Source organism: Watersipora subatra, chromosome 4 (assembly GCF_963576615.1).
Source record: "Watersipora subatra chromosome 4, tzWatSuba1.1, whole genome shotgun sequence".
NCBI lineage: Eukaryota > Metazoa > Bryozoa > Gymnolaemata > Cheilostomatida > Watersiporidae > Watersipora > Watersipora subatra.
The window spans coordinates 58,330,620-58,354,486 of NC_088711.1; the positions used below are offsets into that span (position 1 = coordinate 58,330,620).

At 36.1% G+C, this 23,867-nt stretch overlaps 1 protein-coding gene across 1 annotated transcript in view; it reads right to left on the minus strand.

Annotated features, from left to right (window-relative positions):
• The window catches only part of LOC137393098 (kinase suppressor of Ras 1-like), a 43,866-nt gene extending 20,283 nt beyond the window's left edge, over positions 1-23,583 (minus strand). The window contains exon 1 of the mRNA XM_068079510.1: positions 23,447-23,583. The gene's annotated coding sequence lies outside the window, so the exon portion shown is untranslated. The remainder of the gene's footprint in view (positions 1-23,446) is intronic.
• Between the last annotated feature and the right edge of the window lie 284 nt (positions 23,584-23,867).

A 23,867-nucleotide genomic window follows, 5' to 3' on the forward strand; every position in this document is an offset into this window, starting at 1 on the left:
TGAACTAGTGCCAACTGTCTAGAAAAATAAACAATGCTACACGTATGCTATTATACTCACAGGATGAGACTGCAGTAGGTGAAAACATATCCTAGTTTCAGTTCTATTCTGTCGCAGTATAAATAAACATTCAATGATGCGATAGGACTAATCAAAAGGTGATGCAATACCTAGTCAACTTTCAGCCGCTAGCGAGATTGACAATTATAACATTCCACTTATCATTCTTGTATCACCATCTGCCAAACATGTGATAGTTATGAGAGACTAAATTGTAATATCTTCTACACGTGTTACTAAATACAACAAAGACCTCCTTGTAAGTTGTTATTCTAAATAGCGTACTCGGGCAGCTCAGGGACTGACATCGTGCGTGTGAACACTGGCTAGTCAACACGATCTGTAGCTCAGTGATCTTGAAAAGCCATTTTGAAAACATTTACAGTGTTTAATGAGTAAAATAAAGTTTGGATCTCAACAGAACAAATATTAACAAGATATTTGTTCTGTTAAGATGCACTGTAGTTTGAACCAACTGCTTCAAACTACAGTACAAACTCCTACAACGTAAATAATCCGTTCCAGGGGCATTTGCGTTAAAAAGATTTTACGTTATACAAATATTAAAATACATGTAAATTGCCTAATCTGGTCCAAGATCTTTCCAAACTCACCCCCTTTAGGCATACAAAAAGGAAAAATTTGACTCAACATTTAACATTTAATTTGTGGGCTTTACCATAACTGCAGTATTATTAGTTTTCACAGACAATTTTTATCCTTTTTATGATCAATTTCACTGGTTTTTATAGACCATGATTGCGGTAATTCTGCAATAGTTTGATGGGGAACGCACATCTTTGATGTTCATTTACAACGATATGCTTATTTATCTAAACAGCAGTCTACTCTTCAAAGTAAAACTGATAAAAAATAATTTATGCGTCTACAAAAAAGCAAAACAACAAAATTTTACAAAAAAGCGGTATTACTTGTTCATCGTTAACCTGTATTCAGAGGTCAACGTTAGGATAAAAGAGAACTTTCAACGATACTCCAACTCGTGACACTCCGATTGGCAAACCGATGCTGTAACACCTGCACCAATCTAGCGCCTTTGTATTTATGAACAAATGCACAGCTACCCTATTCTATATTTTGTCAACATATCTGACGATCTATCATGATGAACTAGATCGTTGCAAAAGTTGCATACGTATATAATATGTAAGTATAATGCTATACTCACGTCGTATTTTTCGCAAGTGCGGCGAGATAGATGAACGCTCAAATCGAATTTGTGAACTTGTCCAACTTGGCACTTTACTACGTTTTATGGAATTTTAACGTAGTAGGAAGCAAAAACTTTTCATGAATTTTTTACGCTACTTTGAATTTACGTTATGAGGTATAATTCATAGGGGCGTCTACTGTGTATCAACTTTAATTCTTAACTTCCTTGCATATTTATGTATCAAATTAGAATTTACCATCGTAAAAGTAAAATGTTTACGAACTATCTGGCATTTCACCTTCGTGGGTGTTAAAAATAGCTTTAATACAAAATTACATATTAACTTTAGTAATAGTTTACAACACGATTAAAATTCATTATAAACAATTTATCAATTATTTTAACTCTTTCACTATGTAATTTTTTATTTATTGTGACAGAATTCATGCCAAACATTTTTTGCTGATGTACACACTCAGTAATTTTGTTGTAACAGCTACATGTAGAGTTTCTGTCACATAGCTTTTATCTTAAGTTTATTTAGAATCAGCACAACAATCAAGCATTTGAAAAACAAGAGTCATGGTTAATATTCTTTTCAGTTCAGTGTATCCAGATTCCGAGGAAAACCGCTATCATTTTTATTTTGGCAATATTTTGGATGGATCTGGTAACTCTAGGTTCCTTGATCAAGGTTTTGTATAAAAGCTTTCTGGCAGAATGAACGATATACGTGAGCCGATAGGAAAAGGTTAACACAACTACATCCAATTGCAGCAGCTGTGATAAAATTTGATGCTGAAAAAAGCCTTAACAATGTTTAAATGGCTTCTAGGAAATAGAAACTTATCACAAAAGTTGACAAGATACGATTCTCAGATATTTAATACTTTTTCAGGCAGAACAAAGTTTTCGTCGTTTTGCGCAACATGATGGGCATAGCGACGATTTCTTTGTTGCTAAAGGTGTTTTCTTGTAATGAAAAATAACATTGATTAACGGCCTGTGTTTGGCTTCCTTTTCATTCAATAGGAAAATTCAATATAATAACATTCAAAAAATGATATATTTGAAAAGTTTTATCGGGCTAAACTTTCGTTTGACTTGCTTGCTTTCTCGCGACTTTAACGATGAACTTTTATATCATGGCGACATCCAGACAAATCTGCGAATGAGTATCAAGAGTAAGTACATGTACAAGTTTTCCAGCGCTAAAAGATGCCCAATGGAAAAAGAAAAAATGTATACAGTTTGTGCTACACTGAGGAAACTGGGCGTAGGATACCGAGGAAGCAGAATCTCAACCTGGTGTCCTGCTTGTGGTATGGGACTCTGCAAAGGAGAATGCTTCCGAAAGCACCATTCATAATGACTAACATCGGCATTTTTTTTCTGATTAATATTGTATTCTGCATTAAAAATCATATCTATGTAAATAAATATATTAATCAGCTTGACTCATCAAGTTTGAAAAATTTCATGTTTTGATAAACTAATTCACTCGTGGAAGGCTGAAACAACCTCAAAAACTTACCTGGGACATGGTTCACCTACGTCATAAAAATAACATTTCAACTGTTTCTCAGCCCAAAGGGAATAATTTTAGCTGGACTGTACAATAGACGTAGGAATCGCATCTTCGTTATTTGTAAGGGCCGGTAAAAAGGTCTGAACTGGTCTTCTCTCCCATTTTGTAGGAGAGAAGACGTGCATCTCAAACTTCATGAAATTCATTTGATAAGGTTATAGGGGTGTTTCAAGCAGAATGCTACCTTCTCTAGTTAAATGTCGACCTCATGTAGTAAATGCAATGTTTATCTAATAGAGTCATTCGTCTTCATTTGAATAAACGCTGTTATAATGGCGTGTTAACACATTACATGTTTTAAAATAGATTTTTAGTTTGTTTATGAGTTTCTATAACAGGTGTGTATTGATTTTCAATGCATCCCGGTGAGAATTGAAGTGTTGCTTAGTGGTTTCAGTTGCAGGGGAGTTAATATACTATTTGAAGGTATTTTTCTTTACTATGATAAGAGCTGTGTTCATCCGTCTTCCAAAACTAAGGTTAGAAGTTGGGGGTAAAGATCGCATTGTACGGGATTCAAACTTGCTAACACCTGCGTCAATTACCCACTTTTCCACATTGGGAATAATTATACACATAGTTATTACACCTAACAATTTTTCATGACACGCAGGACTCTGAGAGTACTAGTTATAATAAAAATTGCATTAATGGAGAGAGTTGTTACAAGGAAGTCAAGTCTTAAACAACTCGGCTAAATATTTATATAATACAGGCTTCATTTGATTGAGATTGGCCACATCTCAATACATCTCACATCATATATACATTAATGACATGCCTAATGTAATCAAATATGCCCAACTTAGATTGTTTGCTGACGACTCATTACTTTATCACAAAATTAAAAGTAAGCAAGATCAGTTACATCTTCAAGATTTAAAAAACTTGGAGAAATGGTCAAAAGACTGGCAGATGAACTTTAATGTCAGTAAATGTGAGCACTTGTCTATAGCAAGAACTAATCCCATTGTTGCAGTCTATGCATTAAATGGGAAAGACGTACAACAAGTAACATCAATAAGATACTTGGGTATTAATATAGACCAAAAACTAAATAATGATGAACAGGTTCAGTATGTAGCTAAAAATCAACCTCTACTTTATATATGTTAATGGCACTAAACAGAGCATCTAGCAGAACAAGGTCACAAGCTTTTACATCTATCTGTAGGCCCATAATAGAATATGCTTCATGCGCATGGTCTCCTCACCAAGCAAAGCATATTAAAAAATTAGAGAGCATTAATAGAAAATCTTTCCGATGGGCATATAAGATCAAATAGAAAGACTCAATTTCATTGAAAATGAAAGTTTTAAACTGGCATACTTTAGGAGACCGAAGATCAGAAATAGATAGAAATATGCTCAATAAAATTTTTAGTAATAACATAGCCATTGATATAAAGGACCATGTACTACATAGCAAAATGAGTGGAACTCGAAGAGGGGTAATTACTAATTAGAAAAGCAATATCTTGTGATGTGGCCAAATATTGGTACTTTAATCATATTTTGGCATTGATTGGATCTAAGCCCAAGGCCTTGTCAGCAAGCACAGTCTCAGAGTAAAACGCTGATGACAATATTCTATTTACTATTTATTTGTTGGTTCTCTTGTCCCATTGTAGAATTTGGTCGTCTTGTCACGATATCAATAGCAGAACAATAATAACAATAACATAAATATTTGTAAATAAAAACAAATTAAAAAAAGAAAAAAAAAACAGCATTGACAATTTACCTTATTCATTTTTTTCTTACTCCTTTGGTCAAAGATCCTAATTTTCAACATCCACAATATAACAATTAACTATAAAAAAATGAACGAGTTGATATCTCTATAATGCACCCACACGGGAGCGAATGAGATAACCAAGTAGACTAGACATCACTAGGCAAAACCACAACGTGATCCTCGATAGCATAAAGAGACGAGCTTTGTAAATGCAAATAATATATATCTTTCCATGAAACAGAGGATTCCATTTGCTAACATACAGGTAGTTAAAATGGATAAAAAGATTTATCTGTTGATGAAAAGTCAGTATAAAGTGATGAGGAAAATTTCAGACATGATAGAAATGATAGTTATTTGTTTTACTTACATAAATACTCTTTTTTTAGAATAAAGATCAACGACGAAAGTTAAACTGATAAATCAAGTTTAGTTGTGCTTTGTATAATTGATCTGTTGGTTGTACCTTTTATAATTGATCTGTTGGTTGTACCTTTTATAATTGGTCTGTTGGTTGTACCTTTTATAATTGGTCTGTTGGTTGTACCTTTTATAATTGGTCTGTTGGTTGTACCGTGTATAATTGATCTGTTGGTTGTACCTTGTATAATTGATCTGTTGGTTGTACCTTGTATAATTGATCTGTTAGTTGTACCTTGTATAATTGATCTGTTGGTTGTACCTTGTATAATTGATCTGTTGGTTGTACCTTGTATAATTGATTTGTTAGTTGTACCTTGTATAATTGATCTGTTGGTTGTACCTTTTATAATTGGTCTGTTGGTTGTACCGTGTATAATTGATTTGTTGGTTGTACCTTGTATAATTGATCTGTTGGTTGTACCTTTTATAATTGATTTGTTGGTTGTACCATGTATAATTGATCTGTTCTGTTGGTTGTACCTCGTTTAATTGACCTGTTGGGCCATGCCCAGTTAGAATGGACTCTTAACACCATGTTCTCAAGCAGTCTGATGTAGAATCGCAATTTTTTAGGTCATTTGAAGCTTCGGTTTTTTTGAAGCTGGCTAAAATGGGTACGCATATTCAGCCATGGCTCATACAGCAACTATGGTCTCGACCATTCATTTGATTGCTTCACCTGAACATGGTCCAACAGGACCTTCAAAGATGAACAAAAACTACAATTTTAGTAGATGTTATTGGAAAGTAGCGGTGTTTTTTAACAGCTGCGATTGTTGTTTATGTTTGAGGTGATTTCACTGCTAGGATGTTTATAGGCAAATCGACAAAACTTGATCGTGGTTAAAACACTCAAATTGCGAATGCGCATGTATGAGGTCTATAGTTGCAAAGAGATCGACAGAATAGAGACGCGTAATGCTGCAATTTGAATGCAATAGCCAATATTAACTATAGCAATGATAACAACGAGTGATGTCATTTTGCATGTTTTTCTTCTGAGCATTTTAAATACAGTCAAGTTTCATCGATTTTAATCTTGAGACATCCTGACAGCTAGATCATCCTAAAAATCAAAAACAATCACAAATGATAGAAAAGTACCGATAATTTCTGATAAAATATATTAAAATATTGTGTAAGTTCATCTTTAATAGTAGGCCTACCGTTGTTAGTAGCTTACTCAGAGCGACCCGCTGAGTGTGTCGTGTGAGAATGACGATTTGTAGTATGTATAGCGTTCTTTATGTGAGACGCTCTCTGGCTTGCTTCGTAATGGGCGCACCACTAAGGTGTCTGTTTGTGTTAGAAAAGTTAAGTGGTATTATACTAGTTTATAAAGCAGTTTTACTGACAACCTTGTGCTATCAAAAAACTAGACTTGGTACATGACAGAAATAGTAAAAATATTAATACTTTGTTATTACGCCAGAAATTAGCTAAGGGGTACCCACCCATAACGACTAGCATTTATAATCAGAACAACCCTTATTCATTGACTCATGCTAGCTAAAAACAATAACCGCACCTTCTAAGATTTCTCCAGATAGTTACCTGGTGTGGGATGTGATGGGTGGGTCAACCTTGTAAAAGGGTATGTCACAGATTTAATCCTATTGCATGCTATTGCAGCTCTAGACATGATCTGAATACCAGACTGAAAACTTACTCAAGATGCACAAAACGAAACTACAGCTCATTGTCTGAGCTTAGTTTAACGAATACACAGCGTCTCCTACTGCTCCTGGTAAGAACTCAGTCTTAGGAGCACAAGGTATTTTTCTATGGTTTCTTGGGAAAATAAGTCAGATTAACCTTTGGAATTATCCTTTGTAGAAATAACTGCGCATTTCCTTTAATATTTCTCGCAATGTTTAGAGAGTCTTGGATAATTAGATAGACGTCAATTGATGTTTGCTTTCGCAAACTGGCAGCCAACATAATCATGACATGCCAGAAAAGCAAATCTTTGGCGACTTGCGCATATATTACCTCAACCGAAAATGCTTGACTCACTCCTTTAGCAAGATAATGCTCTTTGATGATACAATCGAAACGTGGGTATATATAATACTAGTAATATAATAATATAATATAATAATATAATATTATAATAATATAATATAATATTATAATAATATAATATAATAATAATATAATATAATACTAAGAGCATATGAATAAGTTTAAATAGAGAGCAAGAGTGAGCTGCTGCCTAAAGCCTAGTTCTCATATTCGCCACAAACACCGTGACAGTATCGCAGGGCTATCAGCGGTGAAATGTGAACCCGCGCGCTGAGTACCACCGGTAGTTACCGGGGGTCAATGCAAGAGTTCAAAGCTGTTAAACTCTCACGAAGAGTTCATCGTACAGGTGAAGGTCAGCAATTCTGAAAGAGCGTGGCGAGCAAGCATTTTTATGCGATTATTAGCGATGCAGCTTTATGTGAACAGAAGGCGCCGAGCCTAGCGTCGCAAGTGTCTCGTAATCGATCGGGGAACTAGGCTTAACAAACAGTTGTATAGTTACTAGTAACTGCTACAGCACAAATGTTTATTGAATTAAGAATTTCAAGAATTAATGAAGAGCGTGTAAATACGGCACAGACTTTCTTCTCATCCGTATTCCTAAAACCTGCCAAAACCTTTCATTATAGGGATCTGCCATATTGGGTAGCCAAAACTCCAATGTAGCCTGGTGAATAGAACGGTGGAGGGGGGAATGTATCAAAGTGGGGGCCGACAGAATCACTTTCGTCTGACATTCACGCATTGGCTAATCGTCAGCATCGACATCATATTTTGTAATTCTATGTGTTGCTAAAAAATTACCTCCCTTATGTAACAGCTTGGAGCTTGCATTGCAAATGTTTTTTGCCTCAGAAACTGCGTTCTTTTTCTTCTAACCTTAAAATGATTGCTAAAAAATGTAATATCATGATTATGTTAAAAATAGATTTATTTTAAATTGCTGTTAAAGAACCTTTCAACATTTAGAAATGGATATCAGGAATTTTTTTAAATAGATGAATCTTTTGAAGTGCCAAGGACAACCTGACAAATATCAAGTTTTACCAAGATTGAGCTTTTAAAGGATTAATCAAATTTTAGTCATGAACATTAAAGGACTAAATTATGAGAATTGCCATAATAGGACTAGAAAGCCAATCTTTGTGTCTAGCCAATTTTTCTGTGAGAAATTTAGCTGGTTATCCTCCGAGCATTGTCGGACTCGCTATACTCACTCTAAACAGTACTTATGAGAAATATTGCAAAAAATATCTAATGTGTAATGAGATACGTGACAAGCATTTATTAAGTTCGACGTGAACTTGGAGTTATCCTCTATATGCTACTTTCAGTGATATGTGATCAGAGTAATAACTCTATTGATGACACTTGACAAATCCAATAAAACATTTTAGCATACGTTCCACGCGTTTGTGGCGAGTAGGATTATCTTAGCTTAAAAACATTAAGATATTTATAGATCTCAGGCTACAGGCTACCCCAGGCCTATCAAGTCTCCAAGGGCAGCTCTAACAGGCTCCGCTATCAGCCACACATCATAGAAGCTGCAAAAACTTACAAGTCAAGCGAATGTTGTCACTTATCAGGTTTTTCACGCTTGTGAAAGATGGAAATGGTACTTGCGAATGATGCGCAAGAAAATACCATGCAAGCTATTCCATTTTAAACATTTTCCACACTTCTGTGGTTCCAAAATGCGTCGCTATGTACTCTGGCGTAGAATTCCTTATCTTGTTTAACAAAGCGCCTGCGTTAATTTACAAAATGTGAATTTTTAATGTTTTAACCGCGATCGTTTTAACTGTGATCGTTTTAAGCGTGATCAAGTTTTGTCGATTTTAACCCTGAAACATCCTGGCAGTCAGACCACTTCAAACATAAAAAACAATCACAAATTATAGAAAAATACCGATACTCTCCGATCAAATCTACTAAAATTTTGTGCAAGTTCCTCTTCAATTATGATAAAATCTACATGGGCCAACCGCTTGCCTTGAATTATCAAGCTCCAATACTTAAACTATGGCTGTCCTGATATATGAAATAGAACCTCAAAAGAGTTCATCGTACAGGTGAAGGTCAGCGTTTCTGAAAGAGCGTGGCGAGCAAGCATTTTTATGCGATTATTAGCGATGCAGCTTCATGTGAACAGAAGGAGCCGAGCCTAGCGTCGCAAGTGTCTCGTAATCGATCAGGGAACCAGGCTTAACAAACAGTTGTATAGTTACTAGTAACTGCTACAGCACAAATGTTTATTGCATTAACAGCAGCAGATAACATTGCAGATTGAGGTTTTAATAATCTTTTGTGCAATTTTGATCAAATACCAGGTTTTATTAACGTTTTCAAGTCATAAAAATGGACAGAAAGAATCGCGATCTTGACAAAATATAAATTGGAAACAGATCGAGCGATTTTCATACAATTATAATTGTATTAAAATTACTTGATCTTTGAACTACATGTAGATTTCTAAAATTGTCGATTTGAAGTCCTTTTTCATGAAACAGAGCATGAATTAATATGTTTTTAAACATATGATTTTCGAGAACAGCTGATTTTTATGAAAAAAAATTTTTAATTTTCAGTTTGTGAAAGAGAAATTTCTTGCTGCAAACTCCACAAGATGAGGCGCGCAAGTCGATTGGTCTAATTCCATAAGCATGGCTCAAGAATTAATGAAGAGCGTGTAAATACGGCACAGACTTTCTTCTCATCCGTATTCCTAAAACCTGCCAAAACCTTTCATTATAGGGATCTGCCATATTGGGTAGCCAAAACTCCAATGTAGCCTGGTGAATAGAACGGTGGAGGGGGGAATGTATCAAAGTGGGGGCCGACAGAATCACTTTCGTCTGACATTCACGCATTGGCTAATCGTCAGCAACGACATCATATTTTGTAATTCTATGTGTTGCTAAAAAATTACCTCTCTTATGTAACAGCTTGGAGCTTGCATTGCAAATGTTTTTTGCCTCAGAAACTGCGTTCTTTTTCTTCTAACCTTAAAATGATTGCTAAAAAATGCAATATCATGATTATGTTAAAAATAGATTTATTTTAAATTGCTGTTAAAGAACCTTTCAACATTTAGAAATGGATATCAGGAATTTTTTAAATAGATGAATCTTTTGAAGTGCCAAGGACAACCTGACAAATATCAAGTTTTACCAAGATTGAGCTTTTAAAGGATTAATCAAATTTTAGTCATGAACATTAAAGGACTAAATTATGAGAATTGCCATAATAGGACTAGAAAGCCAATCTTTGTGTCTAGCCAATTTTTCTGTGAGAAATTTAGCTGGTTATCCTACGAGCATTGTTGGACTCGCTATACTCACTCTAAACAGTACTTATGAGAAATATTGCAAAAAATATCTAATGTGTAATGAGATACGTGACAAGCATTTATTAAGTTCGACGTGAACTTGGAGTTATCCTCTATATGCTACTTTCAGTGATATGTGAACAGAGTAATAACTCTATTGATGACACTTGACAAATCCAATAAAACATTTTAGCATACGTTCCACGCGTTTGTGGCGAGTAGGATTATCTTAGCTTAAAAACATTAAGATATTTATAGATCTCAGGCTACAGGCTACCCCAGGCCTATCAAGTCTCCAAGGGCAGCTCTAACAGGCTCCGCTATCAGCCACACATCATAGAAGCTGCAAAAACTTACAAGTCAAGCGAATGTTGTCACTTATCAGGTTTTTTACACTTGTGAAAGTTGGAAATGGTACTTGCGAATGATGTGCAAGAAAATACCATGCAAGATATTCCATTTTAAACATTTTCCACACTTCTGTGGTTCCAAAATGCGCCGCTATATACTCTGGCGTAGAATTCCTTATCTTGTTTAACAAAGCGCCTGCGTTAATTTACAAAATGTGAATTTTTAATGTTTTAACCGCGATCGTTTTAACTGTGATCGTTTTAAGCGTGATCAAGTTTTGTCGATTTTAACCCTGAAACATCCTGGCAGTCAGGCCACTTCAAACATAAAAAACAATCACAAATGATAGAAAAATACCGATACTCTCCGATCAAATCTACTAAAATTTTGTGCAAGTTCATCTAGAAGTATGATAAAATCTACATGGGCCAACCGCTTGCGTTGAATTATCAAGCTCCAATACTTAAACTATGGCTGTCCTGATATATGAAATAGAACCTCAAAAATATTAATGTAATTCAAATGAGTACATTTAACACATAATTATGAATCAAGGTTTCACTGAACCAATCAACTCGTAGTATTTGTGAAAGCTTGCATTGTTTATAGAGATATAAGATGTGAGCACTTGTCATAAGGCTTCATTACCATGCTACAATTTTATCTCTCACAGTAATCCGCAGAACCACACCTGCTGAGGTCTTCTTGTCAATGCATTCTTTGTCTTCATCTTGCGCTGTACCAAACAATGGCTTGCCTGTCAGCCTTGCAATTTTTTCAAGGCTGGTTCACACAACATCGCCGAGGTTGATGTCTCAATACTTCAGTGATTGTCGGTGTTAACAATGTTCACACTATTACAACCGCGTTTGTATCAGCAAAATTTTCATGACGTAGTGTTCTCATTTTTATTTTTTATTTTTCAGGAAAAAACCTCTGTTTTCGAGTGCTTGAATCAAATACTAGTCCAGCAGTAACTATCATAAGCGGAAATAAATAAATCACACTATCTGCAACCGCGAATTACTGTCGCCGTAATGGTTTACATTGTACAGGTAGTCATTGATGCTCGACGAAATATCGAGAAAGTTTGACACCTGCAAACTTTCCCAATGTGTCTGCGTTGCTTCGCCGATGCCATTGGTTTACGGTTCATATAGTTGATGATGAACGCCGAAAGCAAATCGACGACAAACACTGTACAGTGTGAACCAGCCTTTTATCTTTGGTTGTTCCTCATTGATGTTTGTCTTCAGCCATCTTGGTAATATTACTAATAACTACATTGAGTAATTCATAATTATGATACTAGTATAATTAGAATCTACCATTTAACCAGCAACAGTTTAGTGAACTTATTGACGAAAACTGATTTCGCTGGTGACACTCCGATTTCATGACATCGCGTCATGTCTCCACGACGTGATGTCAATCCGCTCCGCAGTTTGTGTCATCTGCAAGATGGAAACATCAAAAACCCGCAAGTCAAGTTTCATGTTTGCGAAAGATGGAAACGGCGCTAGCGAATGATGAGCAACAAGTAGCTGCTGAAGCTATTCCATTTTAAACAACTTCAACACTTTAATCATTCCTATTTCGAAATCGTATTGCTCAGCGAGACAGAAATACGCCAGTATGACCTTTAGCATAGAACTCCTTCCCCTGCACTAATCCGCAACATGCGAGTGCCCATTTAAATACGGTAACTCAACGTGTGCACACAACTCCAAATACGCATCATTCGTACAATGGAAACAGTGACTACATTCACAAAGCTCCAGTAAGCTGGGCAATCAAATGTTGCTGAGAGCATCCTAAGACAATTAACCTACATGTAGGTCTCATGAACTCTCACGGTCACCTCATTTGTTTATTGATTGCACTGCTTGTGATATTTAACAACATTACGGTACCGGTTCTGCTTATAGATCAGGCATGTGTCACACTTCCATCTCCCATTGTGACAACGTAAAACAAGTTGTCTTACGCAGTTAATCAATTCTAACTCCCCAGCTTAAGTAATTCACAGAAATGCTTGCACTAGGAACGCTGATGTAATTCACGCGCACAACGCCAAAAGGTGCGCAATCACTAGCAATTTCTTCTCTAATTTCTTGAGAAATTTGTGATGCTAGCTGACATTTGATTCGCTTGTCTCCATCAGCAATTTGTAGGATGTGCTATTTTTATTTTTGGCAGTGGCCATAGAGTTCTTTAATAATCAGCCAATGGGAATAAAGAATTAGCTTTTTTGCTGCCGGAAGATCTGAATTCCCGTGAGGGGTTCAAAAGACCGATTCCCAGAGGTGCTGCTTACAACTATTCAATCCTTATGCAGCCCTAATATATATTCTAATTTTTGATAAATTATGTCACTAGGGTATTCAAAACAGCTTCATGTTTTAGGGCCACCTACACTATGCTTCCATGACGCGCATGATTTGCAAATTTGAGCCAATCCTTGTTAACTTTTGGTATGGAAACAGTGATTTATACAACGTTAATTTTGTTATTGAAAGGTTTCAAACATCATGACTGAAGTTTTACATTTACATAATGTATGCTTTTATGCCTTTTCTGATCGGTCATGAACAAATTTTTTTGGTAGCTAGAAGTTGTTTGGTAGCTGACTGTTTTCATTGTTGATGTGCAGCATTCTTTCCTTGAGCAAAATACAGCGATGCAAATAGCTGCACAAACATAATTTCTATCACAAATTGTTGATGAGCTGTATTAAATAGCATATGTGCTGACAATACTTTAATAAGTGGACTAAAATACAGCTTACGATGTCATGGAATTCACATGGCTAAGGCAAATTCTCATTGGTCAATCTATCTGTCAAATAATGAATGCGGTAGTAGACCTGTGCAGCCACATAATCATCTACATTACAGAAAAGGGATGCATTTCGTCAGTGTGTGTAGGCTAGCCGGGCCTTTAGCTATTGACATTAGACGTATTGCCACGTGACAGCACTGATATGCAGAAAAGAATTATTGCAGTCATACATTGGCTTTCGAGTCATACAGTCATACATTGCAGTCATACATTGGAAATTCGACCAGAAAATTCGAGATGTCCAGACCTAAGACTGACCAAAAACAAAGCTTTTGACCATATCTTACTGTGTTTAAATCTTTTTATGTTAAGGTAAGAATAGAAGCCAAGAAATTTTCCTGCTGTGCTTTGTCATTTCCCACAATATTTGTAAGGACAAGCTACTGTGCTGTTTCATTAGAAGTCTTTACATCATAACATCAGTATAATTGTATTAATGTAATGATCTATTTAACTACTCGACTGTTTCTATTAAAATTTATAAAAATAAAACAACATGTTTGTTTTTTTCATGATCATAAATAGGATTTTTATTAAAATAAAGCAGTCAATTTCTACACAGTTTATTTATAGTACACAGTACACAATACCTGAGCAAATGAAGCTAAGGTACGAGTTGCTACAGCTACAGCAGTACAGGACATTCCCGAAGCTAACTTAGTCTATCAATGGATTTTCATGAGACAATCATAGTATTTTACATAATACCTGCACTCTAATTACATTTGTGTACAGTTTATGGTGTGAAATCATAAAAAAATGTTTTCACAAGTTGTTCTCTAGAGTCGAACTGATTAAAACTATCAACATTTTATTGGAAAAAATAGTTTTTGCTTCGAACAAATTGCTTTTCGAATCGCCTTCCAAAACAGATTATGGTCTACAACCAAGATATGACTATACTTTTCGGGAATGAAGGTGATGCAATTTTAAACCATCTAGATAATAATACAACTAGACAATGAAATTCCTGTCCAAACACTGCCAAATAGCAACTGTTTACATTTTGGCCGTGATAGGCACATGGCTCCAACGCTAATAATTTTTTGACAAGAATACTAAGTATGTGTGAAGTACACGAGTGAAACCATCAACTCTTGTGCTGGAAATCCTGAGGGCAAGTTGTGATAGAGGTGACCAGAGAGAGAGAGGGAGACATTGACACAAACAAGAAAAGGTGATCTATTGGGAAGAGATTAGACCTGTCAATCCTATGGTTAAAGAATGACAGAGTTCGAGTACTAAATCATATATGAATAGAGGAGACACAGGAGAGTGAGTAAACTTACTGTTTTTTATATGAAAAACTGAAGGCCTACATCATTGCACTATTGCAGCAAATTGTGAGAAAAAAACATGAAATGCCCATGTTTTCACCAGAACAGGCAAACCACGAGTGACTCAAATATGTATTAAAAGCGTTCTTTGTCAGCAGTTGTATGCATATTTTGTGTAGAAGACATGGGAGACCGGAACTAGTAAAACAGGAATAGTATGTTGGAAAGTAAACTGGAACTTATCAACATTCAAAATCAAACCTGCTTTAACTAGTTAAACTGTTTCAACTTTCATAATTCAACTTTCTAAATCCTATAAATTGTAATTTATCATCGTGGAAGTCAAATAGAGCCCATGTTGAATTTTATTGAAATAAACATATTTCACCTATGGGAGTGATTTATAAAATGGCTCATTTTTAAAAAAGCTTGTTTTTAGTAACTACCTAAAAGTATATATTTGTTATAAATAATTTATTAATTGTTAAAACACAGCTGTATTACACTTGCAACTATTATGACAAAATTTAGCGTTCAAATAAAGGTAAGCAATAGTTAAACAGTTTTCATCAAATGGCAGCTTCTCTTACCATTTTAATAGTAAATAAAAGGTGAGGAATTTTACTTCATAAATATTCCCAGTGGTTACCTCTACATCATTTCTTGATAATATAAAAATAATATTTTCCAGAGATGAATGAATGTCATAGGAACCAAAGCTTTGGTTTCTTGTTGACTTGTAAAAAAATGTCAAGTTCAATGTCCTGCTGGAAGAAAGCACATGCCTTAAACCTCTTTGGAACTCATTTGAGAAGGTAGGTTGTTTTAGGAAAAAGGTTGTTTCAACCTACTTGGGTTGTTCCAGGAAAAATGCTAGCCTAATGTAAAAGAAAGTTATTTATTTGTATTGTAGCTAATATTGGTCTGATATTGTACTAAGGAGCATACTTTTTTAAAATAGACTTCAAATGCTGACAAACATTTATCACAAGTTGTGCTCACTTTCAATACATCATAGATAAAACCAAAAGCAGTGAATTTCATGTGATTGTTTTGCAGTTTAGTTAGAAAGACTAGTTATTGGCCGTAAGGGCTGACTAGTACTTCGGGAAGCAAAAGTTAATCAATAGATACAAACTAAAGAGAATAGTTTACAGCACATTTTTAATGAAAATATGGAGCTATGTGGTAGTGTAACATTTAACAAATCACTATCATTTTATATTGATAATTATTATAGAAGAATATGTTTATTTAACAAAACAGCTGCTCTATGAGAGTTCACCAGATGGCACCCTAGTGAGCATTCCAGTTAAAGGTTGAATTGCAACAAAATTCACATTACAGTTATTTGGTATCAAAAGATTCACCATGTTTACTCTGTTGTGTTGTAGGTGCAAAATATGTGGAAATGTGATTACAAGCTCTTAAAAGCTCAAAAACGAAAAGCCGCCGTAGATTAGAATCTCTTTATTTCGATGACGTAGCCACGAAATTTGGTTATCGTCTTGTCACGTATGTTCTCACCTGAATTGAAAGGCCAATACAAAGCTCAATTTAAAACTTATCGTAGTACTAGTTTATGACAAACACTTCGGGTTTTACCGAAGACCCCGTATCAATTATGAATGCACGCTACTTTACAGTTTTGTTTCGACATTATTCAATCGTCAAGTCGTAATCTGATCATGTGACTCAATACTTCGCAAATAATTTTTGCAGCACTTTTCGATTATCACAGGTGACCAACAGGCTCGTCATGATTATCAGACAATGATATGTACTCCTTCGAGCTAAGGTTAAAAAGTTTAACGATTTTTTACGGTAAGTTATAAGATATCAGTGCTAAAAGTGACAGCATTACGAAGACGATAAAACAGACGCGTATGAACAATAGACATAGTTTTATTGAATGCGTGAAGTAATGTATATTTGTGAAAATATTTCGACGAATAAGGTTGCAAGAAAGTGTAAACAGAAACCATCTCTCACAACTACATCACATTTGAGCCATTTTGGAAAGGGAATACAAACTACGGCGGTCTCGTGTGGCTGTGAGTTTCTGCTCGTTTTTGAGCTTTTAAGAGCTTGTAATCACCTTTTCACATATTTTGCACCTACAACACAACAGAGTAAGACATGGTGAATCTTTTCATATCAAATATCGGCAATGTGAATTTTGTTGCAAGTCAACCTTCAACAATGATATTTATTATCCTTGTGTCATTATGATGTTTTAAACTCTGTAAAACTTTGACTAACTTGATTCAGCATCTTGAAAAATACCTGAAAATCTCTTGTCTAAACCTTACGTCAATAATATATGCTTTTAGTATAACTTAAACTCGACAGTGTGACCTTGTCATGTGAAGTGTATCTTTCATCTATACCTAGACTAATTTTGGGGCTAGAATTTTGTAGCGTATTTGTAGTGTTATCACTGGTAACTCAACCGAATTTCTTTCACGCCCAAAAAAGATTTTTCATGGTCGGTATTATTTGAAGTCGCTATGACATGATATAGCTCCTACCTTCTCTGGTCGTCTAACCTTGCCACTTTAGCTATACCCTTGATTCAGTAGCTGTGCTACATACAAGTTATTCCTAAAGGCTGATTTTGTGGACACTTTTCTACTGATCACTTACTATTATGGGTTTGTAAAGATTAAGAATGTTAAATAGTATTGGTCAAATAGAAGTGGCGTTTAATTAAAGAGTGGCGCTATATTTTCAACTTTTCTTCCGTAATGGCGCTCAAATAGAAGTGACATTCAAATAAAGGTGGCGTTCAAATACAGGTTTCTCGGTATGCCTAAAGGCTGATTCACTTTATATCGTCACATCTCGGCGTTGAGACCATAAGACTTCGGTGATCGTTTGTGATAACAATGCTCACACTATCACAAACCTATCCTTGTTTGCATTAGTAAATACTATGCGATGTAGCATTTTTGCCCGTTTTTTTAATTTGTCTCGAAGGAATCTCTTTGTTGCAACGCGCTCGAATCAAATACTAGTCCCATAACAACGATCAAAAACAGAAATAAATAGATTACGGTGTCCGCGACAACGAATCACCATCGCGGAAATGGTGCACATTGTGCAGGCGGCCATTGATGCTCAGCAAACTATCAGGTTGATATCTGCAAACTTTCTCGACATATCCGGTTGCTTCGTCAATGCCATCGGTTCACGGTGCGCATCGTCGACGATGAACGATGAAAGGACAATGCCGACATACAGCGATATACCGTGAACTAGCCTTCAGATGAAATGATACAAGGAAAGATTCATGAAGCATACACAAGACAATACTTGAGGATTTCAGTCACAATTGTCATATGAATTGATTACAGTATAAATTTACTGTTATGATGGTGGTGACCGGACAGGCCAGGCGCGAACGCTCTCATTATAGCTGAAGTTACTGTCCAGCCATAGCTGTTAATACCAATTAGCTACAGACCTGTCTAAAAGTAACTGTATTATCAATAGCACAATAATATCTCATGAAAAGCTGTTTTGCTCTAAAGTGCTAGTCACAAAGTTTTCATGCCGTGGTTAATCCGCAAGGTTGTATGTAGGCCTACCATCCGCAAGGAAATGGCAAAAACCCATCGAGTTTTTGCTATTTCTATCTCACAAGTCTGGCAAGTTTTGTCATTCGCAAATTTTACCGAATGTTTTATGAGTGCGAAAAATAAATATGGTATTTTCGAACGATGCGCAAAAAAAATGCCGCGTTGGCTATTTCATTTTAAACATTTTCCACATTTTAATCGTTCTTTTTTCGAAAGAGCGCTATTAAGCGAGACGGAAGTACTCCGGTATGACTTCCAGCGTAGAATGCCTCATATTTTTTAACTATGCGCCCGTTAGTCCTATTAATCCTGTTAATCCGCAACCTATGAATGTCCATGGAAACACTTATCACATACTAACTTAACATGTGCACACAACTCCAAATCCGTATTATTAGCCATGTAGAAACATAGGAAGTAATTAGTCACACTAAAGAGGCATAATAGTGTTGAAGATTGCAAGCTTTACCTCTAGTGAATCATAATAGCTTGCTATCTATTCTTCAGCAAGGTATCAGCTCCAAGGTAACAGGTCCATAAGTTTGAAAAAGGATTCTCCTAAACTTTTAATTGAATGCCACCCTTGATTGAACGCCATTTAAAGGGAAGGAATTCAAATAGAGGTTTTACGGTAGCTACAAAAAAACTAGCGGTTCATAAATTTACTAGCCGTTATATCAGAATGTCACTTTTGTTGGTTAAAAATAATTTGAATCATCTTGGAAAAAAAAACTCTCACAATGCCTGCTGCGTTCATGTCTCAACTCATTCACTACCGAATTTATTTTTAGTTCTGACCAAATTTTTTTTCTATTCACACAAATGTTGACACAACGTCACTAATTTTGTAATAAATTGAGAAAGAATGAAGATATCTACTTAATTTAAAAAACAGGCTGTTGAGAGAAGATGCTTTATTAGGAAATAGATAAAAATCTTAAATTAACTTCACTAAAAACGACAAAAATTTCCCAAACTTTCACTAATAGCAGTACTACTACTACCTCTACTGTTGACATTTCTACTAGTACTGTTGATACTACAATACTGGGCTCTTTCATAGCAAGATTCATTGCTAAAAGAGTCAGAATCACTCTTGATATAGAGTTACTGGAGTCCCAATGGCTGAGAATGTTAGAAGCTTCTACAGCTGTAAGCGATCGTGGTATTTTTTTTCGTCCATGCTTTTTCTGTGATGAACTGTCTGTTTGAGAATCATTGTGAAATTGAAGCTGCTAGTGAGAGGCCTGCTGATTGGTCTATATCATTAGCAACAAGCTTGTTTTCGTGGAGACCAGATATTATTGGTCTATCTGAAGTGAAAGCTGAATAATTATAAATAAACTAACGCACTGTCTAAAATCCGATGTATCGGCTTACGGCCACAAAGAGAAGATAACCCGAGCCAATACATCAGCTTGCTGTAGTGAATGTGTTAAAAGCTGCCTTTGAAGAACACTCAACTTTCAAGGCTTGCCAGTGTGAAAGAACAGGAGAAAGCTATTTTTTGTTATGTTAAAACGGTATGTCAAACCATTTATCAAACTTGATTGACTCACTGTTGTACTGTTTTATGATTCTTACTTGGCATAATTTAAAAAAAATTTCTTCTGAAAATGAAATTATAGCAAATAAAGTATGAAAGGGTTAGGGGCTTGAACGGAAATGAAAGGGGAAAGGCTCGAATTTAATTGGACAATTTAATGTTAGCAAGTACATTACCAGTTTAACATAGGTTTATTTGCATTGGTTATTAGTTTAAAATAACATCCAGCAACATTTCAATGAAAACAAACCATGACCCTGTCGAAATAGTGCTACTAGCCAATGAGCATTATGTAATAGAAAACATACGAAAAACCTTGGTTCGTTAATCATCCCTGCAGCACCAAAAGCAATAACTTCTGAGCATATATCAGTGAGACAACAACGCCACCCTACGTAGCTAGGCCTCCATGCACGGTTGACCGGGTCCTATCTCAGTAACCAGCAATCAGTCGAATCTGAAGGCTATTCTGTTGCAAACAATTAGTAATTGCTGCTCTGGGACTTCCACCTGAAGGGTGTTCACATACCTTACCCTTCAGTATGAATGTAGTTCCATAAATAATACATATCACCTAATGATTAATCGAAATACCGCTGGACCAGTTGCATTGTACGAACAGTTGCGTTCCTTCAAACGCACTGGCGGCGACTGGCTGACTATCCACCCCTACAGGAAGATGTAATGGCCTAGGGCAAGGTTGTTGGACTATCGTAGCGTTCAGACCACCCAACTAGAACGCATTCATCAGCAGACGCTTCTTCAGAATCAAAAACCTATTCTAATTTACATAATTACTTATTTGTTTGTACTAAGGTTCAGATGTGAAGGTTTTCATTGCGAGCAAACTCCGTGCTAAAGATGAAATTGAAGTAGCTATAACCATGATATTACCTGAATGAATATTACCTAATTACTAGGTTAGAGAGCTGTTCATGTATGTTCTGTTAGTTGCGAGTTTTAAATCGTCAACGCATTTCGCTACATTTCTAATTAGTAAATGTGCCCCAACTTAGAAATGTCAGGAATACCATGCTCAGGATTAGCATAAAAGAAGCGTATACCATTGTATGGCCAGGTGATACCAAGCCACTGACTATACCACGCGTTCCATGAGCTCAATCTTGATGCACCATTAGTAGACCACTCTCTGAGAAAAAAGGGTACAAAGTTCTGCTCTTTAGTATGTAGGTTAATATCGTCGACAACCACATACCATATTTATTCATAATGAATGACCAATCTCCTGGTGGCCAAAAATAATAGTACAATATTGATAGCAAGTATTTATGACAAACAACAAGCTATAGGGTATTTGCCTGCAGCGCCTCACATTATGAGAATAGCTCTATTTTTTTCACAAGGCTCGTTGAGAATATATTAGTAGCTTGTGCCTAGTAAGATTTTTCTATTGCAAAAATAGGAAAAGTGGTTAAATGTCAAAGACATTTGCAGAACTCAGTCTATTTCATAGGAGAAATACTGATATTAACCACAATACCATTTAAGTATTGCCTATACTGTGTCCCTAGTAGCTGAGTGTCCCTAGTAGCTGAGAGTTCCTCGATTTGAATGGCGACATGAAGTACAGCGATGATAAATCACTACGTAGTTCTCCAAAAGTTCTCTTTTGAGCTACTCAATTATGTTATACTTTATAGAGAACTATTATTACTGTTGTCCTATTGTAGTCACACAGAGACTATTACAGTCAACCCTCGTCTGTTCACACTAATACAGACTGGGACATTGGAAATGTTCAAACATACAAGGCCTACAGCTGTACACTACTGAACATTGAACCGCATATATTGCTTCAAACACAGACTCCTCTATGCTAAAATATGTGCATATCGTATACATGAGAGAGTAAAATATGGTTATACCTACGATAGGGTACAGTATAATATTAATAGTAGTAATAATAAAAAATGAAAATCATATGACAATACTCTGGCGAAGAACTAGCGCGCACGAGTCACTCGCATCGTTTGCCGCAAAGCCGCCTGTCGGTCAATGTTGTCATTTTTTGGATTTGACAACCATCAGGACCACGGATTATGTCCGGACAATCGAAAGTTCAAAGAAATGGAGCCTGAAGAAGCACGGGTGAACTGCATATGCGTCCCATTCATTTCCTGTATATACTTCATTTTGGGCTGAGAAAGCCAAATTATGAATAACTAAATGCCTCTCATCGGCTTGATCACACCTGTCATTGGCTTGAACATGCCTCTCATCGGCTTGAACACGCCTCTCATCGACTTCGATGCGCTTCTCACTGGCTTACATGCGCTTGTAACTGTATCGGCTATGCCTTTTACTGGCTTAAAAGCTCGTCTTTCCGTTTTCACCATGCCTCGTATTCGATTGACCACACCTAAAACTGGCTTAGACATGCCTCTTACAAGCTTAGACACGCCTCTTATAGGCTTAGGCACACCTCTTACAGGCTTAGACACTCCTCTTACAGGCTTAGACATGATTCTTACAGGCTTAGACATGCCTCTTACAGGCTTAGACACGCCTCTTACAGGCTTAGACACGCCTCTTACAGGCTTAGACACGCCTCTTACTGGCTTGGAGTTTTGCTATTTTGATAGCTGTTTAGCATAGAACCCAAAATTCGTGTGGATCATACTTCTTTAAGCTGTTTCACATTTTGTATGAAAAATTGTTTGCATCCTACCTTTTCGTAATCGCGTGACCGAGTAGGATACAAATATGACCAACCTCTTTTACATAAACAAAATTGCATAAAAACCAGGAGATGCATGGTTGAGTGACACAGGTTGGTCTCCGGAGAACACGAAGCGTACAGATACCATCAATCAATTGTCGTCAATCACCTCAGCGAATGCCATGTTTGCATTTTCAAGTCTGGCATATTAGCTTCAGTGAAACAAAAATTGACTAGCAGCTGTAGGAGATGCGCCATGAAGGGAGATATGCTCTATCAGTTCTGGGAAAGTATTGACAGGTAGCAAGAGGCTCTTAACAAGATATCATCTATTTACTAACTATAATAAGCAAGAACATTGTTATCTGTTTTGTTATTCAGGATTACTTCGCATCACTCTTTGATAATAATAGTTCAACTGGCCTAAAGTAAGTCTGATACCAAAAACTGATCAATGATCAATTGTGGGCAATGACAGTTTTTCTTATATTGTTGGTAGGTCCACCTGATGTGGCTCGACTTAAATTTAGAGAGACAACCTCTACCAAAGTAGTTTGGTATAATCATGGAGAAGCATGAAAATATTTCACATAAAATCAACACTCAGCATGTTTAGAATCCATGGATAGAACCTTTCATATTATATCCATGAGTTGTATGTACGTCAGCCTTTAAACTGCACCTGGTAAACCAGACAAAAGATTGCTTGATGCGGTTTCATAAAGATTCAGTTTTGCTATACATAAACGACTAAACTTCAGCAAAAACCTTCAGAAAAACCTGCAAAGCATTCATCTTCAATTTGTAAAATACATATACATGTCTTACCTCATTGATCACGCGTTTCTACATGCCCTTGCCTTTTAGAATTCAATAAAAGAGTCGAGTGATTACCAGGGCGATCAGGATTGTACTTCCAGTAATCTGCGACTATCAGTTTTTCTTGAGACATAAAACGAACGCGACTGCTACTGTGACTCAACCGATTATAGCGAGCTCACATCGCTTTGCTAAGCTACACGCGACCATCCAATCAAACCGTCAAGTTATGGGGGTAGAGCCTATACTAACCATATCAATCATGGTGGTACCTGTGTCTAATAGATCGGTTTAATTGGAGGCATAACTGAATGGATCGATGGCTGATAAAGCGTAAAAAATATATTTAACAAGTTTACAAACCGTTTTAAAGATATTATTATGATGATTTAAACCAACTAGATTAAAAGATCTAATCTAAGAGTGTTTT